This window comes from Epargyreus clarus, unplaced genomic scaffold (assembly GCF_041222505.1).
Source record: "Epargyreus clarus isolate Ecla_fem2 unplaced genomic scaffold, WU_Ecla_fem_2.2 ptg000027l, whole genome shotgun sequence".
NCBI lineage: Eukaryota > Metazoa > Arthropoda > Insecta > Lepidoptera > Hesperiidae > Epargyreus > Epargyreus clarus.
This window is the reverse complement of record NW_027332234.1, coordinates 8,591,975-8,605,012: the sequence shown is the minus strand read 5'-3', so window position 1 is coordinate 8,605,012 and position 13,038 is coordinate 8,591,975.

The following is a 13,038-nucleotide window of genomic DNA, read 5'->3' as shown; positions in this document are numbered from 1 at the left end:
ATTTAATTAATAACTATTTTATCCTATTGTTGCTAATATTAGATACCTTTATTAATTATTAATTTACCGATCATGCCTTGTAATTACAAAAGAAAAATAAACACTTTGTTTTGGTTTAACTTACTTGTATTAAGTAGACGTCCCAAGTACGAAGTTATATTTACGAATGAAAATTGCACCGTTTATTTAAATATAGTTTGTGAACACAAAGTAAATATATTTTGGTCAGTACGCACGAAAACACAAAATTTCAGTCCGAGCACGTCCACACTGCACTGCAGTCGGTGACAATTAGATATAGAAATAGAAATAAAGCCGCGCCATGCGTTTATAGTGTATTAAAATTTTATAAAACTTCAAACTTCGTACAAAAAGTTAATTCTCTAAGAAAGTTATTAGTTAGTGCCATTGTGAAGTAAAATATCAATTTATGAATTTTTTTTTTTTTTTTAAATTGTAGATATTAATGTTTTAATTAATTTATAATTTTGTTATGTATTTTTATGTGCTCTTACTTGTTCTTCTATTGCATGCCGTTTGCACCTATAAGTGAAGTGACACTTACTGCTTATATACATATAAATTGTACAATGGATTTGTCAGTGATTACTTCGTTGGTGCAACTATTAACAAATAAATAAATAAATAAAATGAGATTGTAGAGAATATCGTAGAATGTTTTATCTATACTAATATTATAAAGAAGAAAACTTTGTTTGTTTGTTTCATTGTAATGAATAGGCTCATGAACTACTGGACCGATTTTAATAATTCTTTCACCATTCGAAAGCTACATTATTCACGAGTAACATAGGCTATATTTTATATGAAATATATTTGATAAATAGACTTTGAGGCGGTACAAAGTTTGCCGGGTCAGCTAGTGTATCATAAAGTGATATTATTTGTCCGATATCCCAAGAGAAATGATTATGCTAGTACATAAAAAAGCAATACTTTGTACTTTTGTTTACAATTGAGTATTATATAACCTATAAATGCCTACATAATTTATTTGTCTCTACCTAACATTGCGGTTGTGCGTAATTAAATTCATAATTAATAAAGTGATAAAATTATTTAGGTACTTATAGTTAACTTGTTTATGTATAGAGATTTACTGATTACTTACATAGTTGTATAACCAAAGATACTCTACAATCTACATTACATACAAGTACCTATAAATGGTATTTCTCTCTGGAGAGTAAAGAATACGAATACGTAGGTGTAGGTAATATAATACAAAAATGTGTTGTATTTATAATTTAATTGTTAAGCCTTGTATGTACAAACAATGTTATATATTATTATATTGTAACGCATTATTTGCAATACATATTTAAAGAACAAATACTTATAAGGCACAGTGTCGATGTTACGCATCATGTTAGGTACGTTATTGTTTAGATTTATAAAAGATTTACTTTTACCGTTGCGCATGAATTCAGCTTGAAATGGTTTTTGGGTCATGCTTCATTCTTTACCTACGTTTGTCAGTTTTCTAGGTCACGGCTTACGCTATTCTTATAGCTCTAACAGTAGATACTTAGCTTAGTGCTTAGATAAATTTACAAAAAGTAATTGCATCATGTATCTAGTTGAAGAGAAATAAAAAAGACTGATATATATAGTCGTTTATGGATTTGGACCACTAACATGTAGCGTATATAGCAAAGGTACCAGCGTAAGTTATACGGAGTTTGCGCCGAATCGACCAAACTAGAAGCTAATGACCTTATTTCTTTGAAAGTACCTACTTAATCCTTTAACATTGTTTCACAAAATTTAGGTTACCTGTTTTCAACATCGATACCTATAGTTACCCACTGTTACGTAACCTGAACATTACAATTCATATCACGTCGATTATATCTCATATTTCTACGAGTATTTACATTGACGTTGATTTATGCAAGTTGGCCTTAACCTTTTGAGCCTAAGATTATTTATAATAAATGAATAGGTATGACTTACGTGATCTACAGTTGATCTCGTAGGCGTCGATGCTTCTGGCGGGGGAAACTGAAGTCAAAACAAATACGGCAAAGGGTAAGAAGGGACGAAGCGAGCGGCGAGGGCGAAAGGAGGGTTTGCAGTGTCGCTTGCCGATGCGCGTTGCCGCCCGCCCTACTGCGCAGTCACTCTTACTGATTCACTGAGTTTCACTGTACGTAACTGTTTACATTTGCGATTCTCTTTCACTAACGCAGAATTCAACATCTCATTCATCTATCTTTACATCTTTTATGAACGAATTATGAGCGATTCAATACCGTTTAGTATCATAATTTTATTAAATCAGGTTTTTCTGAAAGATGTTTTCCGTATTTGCAAGCATTCTGTTTGTTGATATACTTTATCGTAATTCTCAAAGTAAGTTGGTATTGTTATATAACTTAATAGATCCGTAAACCTAATTTAGGAAAGTGTCTAAGTTGCCAAAACTATGGTAAATAGATTAAAACAAATTTTAACTACGAAAAATAGTCGAAACGCAAATACAACATAATATTAGTAGTTCTACAATTATATCGATTTTTTCAGTAGGTAGGCAAGCCAAAAATGAAGTTATATATTACTAAGAAAAACCATTCTGTTACTTCGTACAACTTTTCCACTATATCGAGTAAGTATAGGTACAGACTATTTTAGCCGTTACCTAATATAACGGAACTAATAATAAATTGACGTATGGACGAGTACAATATGACCCATATAATATCGTGAACTAGGTTGAGACTATTCTTCAATTCATTATTCATACACATGATTTATTTATGTAGTATGGTGCGTCATGTGCATCCATTTATATAATCCCGACAGCCCCGATAGGGGAAAGTTATTTTAGTAATGTAGGTATGCCATAGCGAATATTGAGGGCAGTACATATAGGAAACTTCAAAGGGGGAATTAAAATATGGGCAATTAAAAATGGTAACTTTTTAAACAGAACATGTTTTTAGATACCATAGATTAGTAAAGATTACTCACGCCTAACAAGAAAATGTACCCAGTTTTGAGAATTGAAATAGTTGCGTAAAAAAGTTTTGCCACGTCTCCGTGCTAAAATGTCCCTAAAATATTTGAAATAATTATTTATTTATTACGTAATTATTACATATATTAGTTATTTATTCGTTTCTCTAAAAATGATTTGTTTTGTCAAGGATTCAAAAAAAGAACTTACTAAAATAAGCCATTTGTGGCTTCATTCAATTTCAAGGCGGCGAAGTATCTTTACTAATCTATGTTAGATACATAGAATCATAACTTTTGTCATTTTTAATGGAAGATCTATCTATTTATGGATACTATGACTTCGTTACTAAAGGTAGAGTTGCGGAATTAGCCTATTTCACCTTTTATAGCCTATTTATGGGTTTATACACATATTTTGGTTTATCGCTAAGGAAATTTGAACTACAACCGTGTCCGGTGTAATGTCGTTTACTATCGTAGACTTTTGAAAGTAATATAAAAAAGAAATGTCCGTTGTTTATATTAAAATCGGTTATGTTACATGCAAGTTTCACGATCTAGTTTTAGCTATTATTTTTGTAAAATAGCAAATAAAATGTAGTTTATTGATCTTTCGTAGTTGCAGTTGCGAGGTTGTCTTTTAATGGTCTTTGTTCGACGCTTTTACATTGCGTTAATTATATTTCAGTTTTATGTTAAAATAATAATACTTAATTACCAAACTGTCTAAACTGTCATTATAAATATCAACAGTATAATAAGATTAATATGTATTTCTAATTTTAATTTTTGGTTAACATTTGGTTTTTTAGTGCTCCCTGTCATCTGGTACCTATAGCAACAACCCTTTTCTCTTTCTGCCCTAGAGCTATGAAAAACTGTTACAAATGTAGCATGTTGAGTAGGTAACTTTTTTAGATAACGTATTTAAATGCCATCTGGTGGTAGTTTCCAGTACTACAATGAGTATGACTATGAATGAGCATAGCTGTACGCTAGTTTCGGTAGGCAACCTTTATCATTTCTCTATGTTCTACGAAACGCAGTTAGATGTCGCCACTTACGCGGATTTTTAACGTAGTACCCATTCCATAGGTGGCGCTTCGGTAGATTATACTGAGGTACTGGTTTATATATAGATTTTAAAGATTATTTTGATTCAGAAGTCAACAAATTCATGATACCTATGTGATATCAAAAGTAGTTCTAAAGAAGGCAAAATAAAAGAGGAATCTTGTAATAATATAATTTATGTACAATAATAAGTGTGTAAAGTTACTACCAAATTCGATTGCATATTATTATAATGGTTCTGGCACTACGCCTTATATTATTAGGTAATTAATTGTAATTACTTCCGGGTTGGGTAATAAATAATAGAACGCGTTCTACACTTCCCAATATCAGGATTTTTCTGAATTTTCAGAAGGAAAATATTTTTATGTTTCTCTTATTGATACTGGACTTATATAATAGGTATCTATATAAGTTAGTGTTTTTTTAATACTGAATAGAAATATTTGACAAAAAGAACGAAATTGGAAGAGCCTGGAAAAATAGATGATTTATAATATGTCACCCATAAGTCATAACTTGACTGTTTAGGTAATATTTAGACAGCTGTGATATCTAAATACAGGGGCATAGGTGAAACGAAGTAAATAAAATTTATATTTCCAAAGATAATGTATGAAATATTCATACTTTTGATTTAATTTTCCTAAATGTATGGCTATGAATACAAACACGTAGAATCTACAGTCTACACCAGATGAAGTAAGAATAAAGCAGAGACAATAGGATGTAAATTTTCATCGCGAAAGTTCTTATAAGGTGTGAGACAGTTCATACATTCTCTTTATTATAAATCATGATACATGGACGTGCAATTATCTACATAATATTATGTTCCCTCTCGTAGGGAGTTGTAATTTAAATTTTAAAATGTTCGAGTACGCGTCTGCAGAGCTTAGGGCGTCTTTACACGTGATTTATAGGCGCAGGTAACGGCTGAAAAATTCAAATTTTCCACCTCACTGTAGTTCCTATTAAATCGAAGCGGGCAAACTTTAAAACATTTTTGCACCAGCCCACAATAAGTGCTTTTGGTGCATAATCTAGCATTGAGCAAAATTTTTAAATTAAAACGTGTGGGAGATGAAGGCAAAATATACGGAGTAAAAACTTAATAACTACCTATAAACATTTCATACAATAATCCGAGGCATCCCAGCTTAGTACGCAGTGGTAACGGCGCATCTATGGTCGGCCTGGTGGTATAGTGTAGTGGTATAGTCGGTCTGGTACAGATGTCCATGAGCTGCAGTAGTCACTTACCATCAGGCGGACGGCTTGCTCGTTTGCTACTTTTATATTATAAAAAAAATATTAATAAATCGTTCAATTAAATTACGCATAAAACGTAAAGATATGTAGATGTTTTTATATCTGTTCTGTGATATTATACCATAGATTAGTACAGGGGTTCCCAATCTTTTGTAACCCGCGGCGCAGTTACAAGTTTAATATTCTTTCACGGCGCCCTGTGCCCTGTCCTAGCTATTTGAAGAAGACAGTCGAAAGAAATAGGTAACTACAGTAATAGTAGTTACCTTAGGTTGATCGAAACGAAATTTAAAACACCAAATATGAAATTGTACAATACGTTATTATAAAATAATTTAAACGGAAAAAAACAAGAAAGACTTGAGGATAACAAAAATAAAATACGATATTTATTCAGTCAAATCAATGTGAAGGGTGAGCTAAGTGATCTCCGCGCAGTTTTTCAAAGCGGGGAATATCACTTGACACTGCTATTCTCATTTCTTGCTCCACATTGATCCGATATTTGTTCTTTATCACAGCTACATCTGAAAACCCAGCTTCACATAGATATGATGTTGCAAACGGAATTAAAATTTTTAATGCTTTGGATGTTGAATTTGGATATTCATTTTGAATCGATAACCAATACGCCAATATCTGTGGTTACCAATAATTAGAGGATCGACTCACGGCGCCCCTCTTTACTTTCTACGGCGCACCAGGGCGCCGCGGCGCACACTTTGGGAACCCCTGGATTAGCATATTCTACCAACATAATGGACGGGACGTGCGTGCGAGCGTAATACGCGTGATAGCCGCACGACGAACTTGACGACTTTATAAAGAAACAAGATATTTCCTGCGGTTTCATTCGCGTTCATGGGTTTTGTTTTGTGTGGTACACTTTTTTTTTAAATAGAAGTAGCTTTAGTTACTCGTTATTCCTTATCATATTAGCCCACTGCCAGTGAATGTCCTGTAAAATCAGTCCAATCCTTTTTGAGATTAGTTGGAATAAACAGGCATACAGAATTTTTTTTTGTACCGGATATACTTTCATATGCTTTTCAATTCATTCCATCCGTTTGGAAGCTTTTGCCACTAAGAAGAACTTTTTGGGCTTATTTAAAGCAGCAGGCGGTTTTCTGCATAACAATAGCAATTTGCAGCGCAGTGGTAAGGGTGGTAACATACTCGTATCTGAGGCGATCCAACTTAGTCCTCTGGGGTGGCAACGCCCTTGTGGCTATCATCAGATAGGACTCTTATCTGGAGTTGATTATATTTCTCCTTGGGCGGCAGTGGCCACTTATCATCAGGTAGACTGCTTGCTCGTTTGCTACAACTATTTATAAAACATTGTGTAGGTTTTGTCGAAGTATGTCATAGATATAAGATGTTAAAAATTCTGAATCTATATGTGACTTATTTGCAAGGATAAAGCATTATTTTTTTCTTTATTTGGTTAAATATGACGAAAGTGAAGATAGTTTTTGTTTTGATGATTGATATCTCAGATAAGTAGCTTCAATCTAACGTGATTAATTATGAAAACAAGCCCAGATTGCGGCGGTGTATAGTAATTTATGTGCGGGCGGCAACATCTGTCGCTTGCATATTCAAGCTTATATCGCGAACTTTGCTCTAAGCTTGTATGAGTCAGAATATATGAGGGTAAATTGGCTAAAGCAGGTAGAGAGCTATATAATAATAAGCTATATAATAATTAGGTACTTTTAGAACCCTTTGTGGTTAATAACTGCATAAACGACATATTATGTTTGGAAGAACAACATTGCAAAGAAGATTTTCAAAACAGCTTAATGGAATATATAGATATATAGATAATGTAGACATAATTAAAGGCACAGATAGAACTAGCACTTATTTTGAATTATGTAGCACTTTTTTCTTTTTTATTAATTAAATTTGAATGTATAAGAAATACTACAAAAACGTATTATAAGAAATTGAACCTTGTTTCCTAGATTTAACAAGAACAAGTTAATGATGTGATATTTTTTTTTTGCTACCTAATAATAATAATACTTACAGGAAAGTGACGTCAGAAGCAATATTAAAAAAATATATATTGTAATAAGAATCCTCTTCTTCAGTATATTTTTCACGAACTGTGATAATAAGTCTATAATTACATAAATCAACTTCCTTACACACCTTATAGCAATAACTTTGCAATGAATTGTACATAAACATTAAATAGCAATACAATGTATTTTAAACAAAATACTAAGGTCTGTTTTCACTATATAGAAATAAGGGTTTTTGAAATGTGTCAACGATGTCAACGTGACATGGCCCTCGGGTTTTCCGATACATACGATTCCGAGATCGAACATGACTTGCCCCTTACCGAGACCTTCTTCCTAAAACATCTGCAAATACCATTTGGTAGTTATGTAGTTACTATTACATATATCTGCGGTAGGTACATACTTAGATATTTTTATAATTTAAAGAGTATTGATATTTACATTTTATAATTGCGTAGATACGCACAGAAACAAGAATATTATTCTTGTGCAGGTAAATAAATACAAATGAAGCAGATGCTGGATGACTTAGGTATATTGATGGCGACCATCTTGTCCTTAAAAGTGGAAGCACATCTATGATCGACTTCAGATAAATAGTAAAAAAACTCAAGGATAAAACTACAAAAAAACCTACTATTAAAAAGTTACAGTAAAATATATAATAAAACAGATTTAGCTTTAAGTGCTTTAACTGGTGATAAGTTAAATTTATAATAAAAATAACAATCTGACTAACAGTAAATAAAAGGCGTGTTACACCACAATATCATATTTCTAGTAAAATAAAGTAAGAAAGTAGTGCGCGAAAATATATTTTTTCAATAAGCCGTCACAATCGAGAGCAATCTTTATAAACATTCCGGAACTCGGAGAACACGTAGTTTATAAAAAGTATAATAAGAAGTGTCGGAGAGAGTTCCACCTCTAATTGGGGTTGTGGCAATCCCGCCCGGGGCCTATCCCATCCGCCTTACAGCTCACTGCCGTAATAAAATAAGCAGTTTTTCCGATTCGACGTTTCATCTTGTCGCTTCGTATTCTGAAGGCAGGATTCGTTTGGAGGGAATCTTTTGCGGCGGTCTCTTGCGGATTGCGAACGAATTAGCTTTGGTTACATTTTGCAAGGAAAACGTAAACAGGAGTAAAGGATTCGACATACAATTAAGCTACGGCGTTTTGACTCTGATTTAACCGAATATAAGTAAACGAAATGGGAAGAATTATAATACAAATACTCTTTTGTACACAACAAAGAAACGTAAAAATTTATGTCTCATTTTTTATCTTATCCGCGATATTATATTAATAACTACGAATTTAATATTTTATTTGATGTAAGTTACATATCAATTGAAGTAATTGTATGATGAGATGTAATATAATTTATTTTAATCGAATATAAAAATCTTATTATAAAGAAAAAATAAACAAAATAATGTTTTGTATAAAATTTTGCTACGGGCTTAAATTTATAAACCATAACCCAAAAATAAGTCGTTTATAAACAAGGTCCCCAGTTAACATGCAGTATAATGTAATCTACAATAACTGCCTTTTGTTAAAATCTAGTTACAATTTTCCTTTGGGGAAATTTTAGGTTATATATTATTATTCGAACTCTATGATCTGGAACAAAAATTTGGGAACAGTAACTAAGTTAGTCAATGATTTAAACTAATTTTAATATAGCGGCGACTCTATATTTTTTGCAACAGTTATTCATTGAACATCATTATGTTCATGAATTAAATTTAATTTGATAAGTTAGTTGCATAATTAGTTGAGAATAAAATGAAATTTCAATTGCTTTTACTCGCTATTATTACTTATAAGAATTTTACGTTTTAAACTTATTTCTTATGTAATCTTGGTTTCTTTTTTTAATAGATAGTCCCTTCCAAAATGTAGTGATAAAATATATTGATCATGCTTCTAAAATATCTATAGAAACATATATTTCCAGTTTTGTTTTTCTTTACTTCTCCTGAGACATTTTCCGGATGCTTCCACAAAATTACTTGCTTGACAGCTCGGGTTTTTCTTATGGTTTATGAGAAAAAACAGAACATAAAAGGAAAAAAACTACTTACTTTATGAAGTCACTTATTTCATTTACCTACTATCTTTCGCGAATACAACGTATTCTGAATGTTAAAATTGCATGTTTTGATTAATTACATCTACAATTATATATTTTTTTATATCTCACTCGATATGTGTAATTCTCATAAAGTACTCATTAAGCAATATATTGTTTAAATGTAAAACCAAACAATATTGAGGTAAGTAGGTAGGTATAGAAAAATATATGTGCTTGTTTTAATCATCCTTAGTTTATTCAAAAAACTTATCAATCCTAAATTTCACCAAAATTACGATTATTAGTAGTACAAAAAAGTTAAAATGACAGATATTATTTATATGAATAATAAATATTTTGCTTTAAAATATGCAAGATATATTTAAAACGTTTGTCATAGACGTAAATTTTTCACCCGTTAAATTGTTTTTATATATAAAGGAGAGGATTTATTAATTCTAGTGGTATTTGATAAGATTTCGATTTCACTAAGCGATAAATAAGATGTCCGTCGCAGAACACGGCGTCGGGTTAGACCTGTCTGCAGAATCATAAAGCTATAACATAAATTTAAAAGTTGAAAATTCCAATATAAAAATAAAATTTTCGTTTATAATTCCCATATTTATTATGTTATAATGATGCTCTTGCGAAGTGATTATCGTGTCATAGTGATTAATATAAAATAAATCGAAATGTATTGAAGTCGGTTTATTTGTACCAATGTTAATGTCTTTATTTTTATGTGGATAATAAATTAGCGGCCTTGAAATTCATTACACGTATATTTTGTCGACGTTCATAGATGCTAAATACTCACATACGATGTTAAAAATATGCATTTGTTTTTATAATAATGGATATTTGCCAATTCTAAACACGAAATCAATGATAAAACGGTAGGTTGTAAGATACTTTAAAATATTATCTTGTTGTCTGTGATCCCTTCCGCATATTTTGTTATTTAGTTGGATCTCGTACGTGTCAAACATTATAAGCGCTTAAATCAAGCTTTGATAATCTAGATGTTTTACTAATAAGTCTTTGTTACCTAATTGGTGGCTCGACTCCGTCATTAGCGGGTGAGCGCGGAGTGCTATTCTGTAAGATCATTTAATAATCTCGAAAGCTGAACACGTACATGTCTCGTACGGGACTTCTTTGCGTGTTAGACTTTTAGCCTTTCCAGTGACGAAATATTATAAAAGGTGGAGGAACGCATTGTTCTACTGGGTAGGTATTATCCCCATACATATTTATTATGTGAGTTTGGATGCCAGTTACACATACGATAGTCGTTTAGTAGTTACACTTAGATATGTAACCTACCTTACCTACCTTAGTCCTCGATAGTGGTAACTTGGTGACCTTTTACTAACCGACATTTTTTTTTTGTTGACGAGGGGGAACCTTCAAATGTACCCTTTGCCGTGAGAGCGACACGGGTTTATGTGGGATTCTTACCGCATTAAAACCCCCCCGGTGGCCGTCCTCGGCGCTGCGTAGAGGACTCCGGGATCTCCAACGGAACGCAACCGGAGTCCACTTGGCGCGTTGCCCTGTCGGGCTCCGCTCAGATGAGCTTGAAACTCACCACACCATCTGGTGTTCACGACGGTATGCGACCACACATACCGCCGTCCATCCCGGGGTTGCTGGCCAGGCGGTTCGAGCTCCCACTCTTGCCCATGCTCATGCTCGTATTTTATCTCCTCATGATTCACGATGAGAATTCGTGCTAGTATTTTACAGAATAAGCACTTAACCCGTCAGAGCAACGCGCAACGCTAGATTAGCAATTGCTTTGCGTGCAAAACGAAATCCTAGTTCGTAGACTGTAGGTACAATTCATGCAGGTAATTAACTCACCTGAGTACCAGCTGTATTTGAATGTAGGTTTTATCAAGGCTAGTTATTCGTTAGTTACTTTGAACTAACGTAACAAGCAAGGCAGTGATGATATATTTGTAATATTTTCGTAATTCAATGCTCATTTCATATGCTAATTTTCATTGGAAGATACCGATTAATTTTGTTTACGATTCAATGTTTATGTTTAAGATAATTTAAATAAAAAATTAACTTATTGTAAAACGAAGAAACCTTTTAAATATGTTTATTACCTCTGTGTTTTCACTCTTAACGGATCTCATACACACTTCTTTAAAAACTTCCATTTATTGTAATAAATTGAGTGAAAGTTCGTCTCACGCGACTGCGGCGAAGCCCAAAAGGTTTATTATACTTTTGTCAAGTTGCCCTTTATGTTAGGAGTTTTGTGAATTGTATAATTCAGCTCTTATCCACGAGTCATTTTTGGAATATTTTCAATTGCCACAATAATTCGCTTCTTTTGCAGGTTCTTTCATTTTTGTTGTGAATTATTTGCGCGGCGATGCGTAGATTGTGCGAACACGCAAATGCCTCGCGTTGCCTGTAAAGGTGCCTCTGGGAAATGTCTGAATTCTGAGAGAGCGACTTTCCCATCGAATTTTCGGCACTTTGCTTCAGCGGTTTTTTGGCTGCGTTGCTACAATTTACTCTTGGGTAATTTAACTTCTCTGTGGGAATACAAATGTAACTTATATACGCATATAATATAATGTATCTGATGGGACTATTATTTTTAATTCATAAAAGCAAAAGTTTCATGAACCATAGCGTTTTCATACACAAAAAGAGTACAAACTTAGTTCTCAAGAGGAGAAATGTTTTCTGATAGTTGTCACGAAAGAGTCTTATTACACGTACCTAGTGTTAATTACAGACGTCTACGTGCAGTAAGGATAGCTTAATATCAGGTAGACTGCATGTTTACTATTTTTATCTCACAAATCCGCACAACATCGGTTGTCGTTTTTTTGCTAAGAGAGCACTCATTTCGCGGTGAGCTGGCGACGCTTTAAAGTGGAGATTCCACGAACTTACAAGTTGTAGAGTTTGCTGCAAACTTTCAATTTGGACCATCGTTAAATGTAATAAATATCATATCAGTCTTTGTAACTATTACTCTGGTATTGTCTGGTTTAGGCACTTTTAAAAAGGTATTCGTTTTTATATAATAGTACGTGTTGACAACTTTGCTTAGAATATAAAACGTTAATTACATTAATTACTTATTACCATTGGTTAAATATCATAGAATTCATGTATTTAGTGATAGTGTATGTTTACTTTATTTTAGACAAATATTTTAGTAAATTTACCTTTTAAGTCCGGTACTTAAGAAAAATAAAGAGTAGAGTAGAATAGGTACCTTTTATAGTATATTACGGAGAATTACGATCGTATCATCATAATATAAAAATAAAGGATATAAGATAACTCTGAACGGTTACGTTCGTGTTCATGTTTAGTGGATATTGGGCTGTATAAAACGTTGAAATCTATTTCCATTCATAAAATATCGAAACGAGATTTAGGAGGCAGATACGGTTTGCAGCGAGACGGCCGCCCATCGTGGGAAATATGAAAATTGGAAACGCTCCGATAGCGAGCCAAATAAATTCCGTCCCCATTTGTAAGCCACAATATTATGTTGTAGCTATATGTGTATCAGTGGTAGAATAGCAGTTTGATGGCTTTTCAACC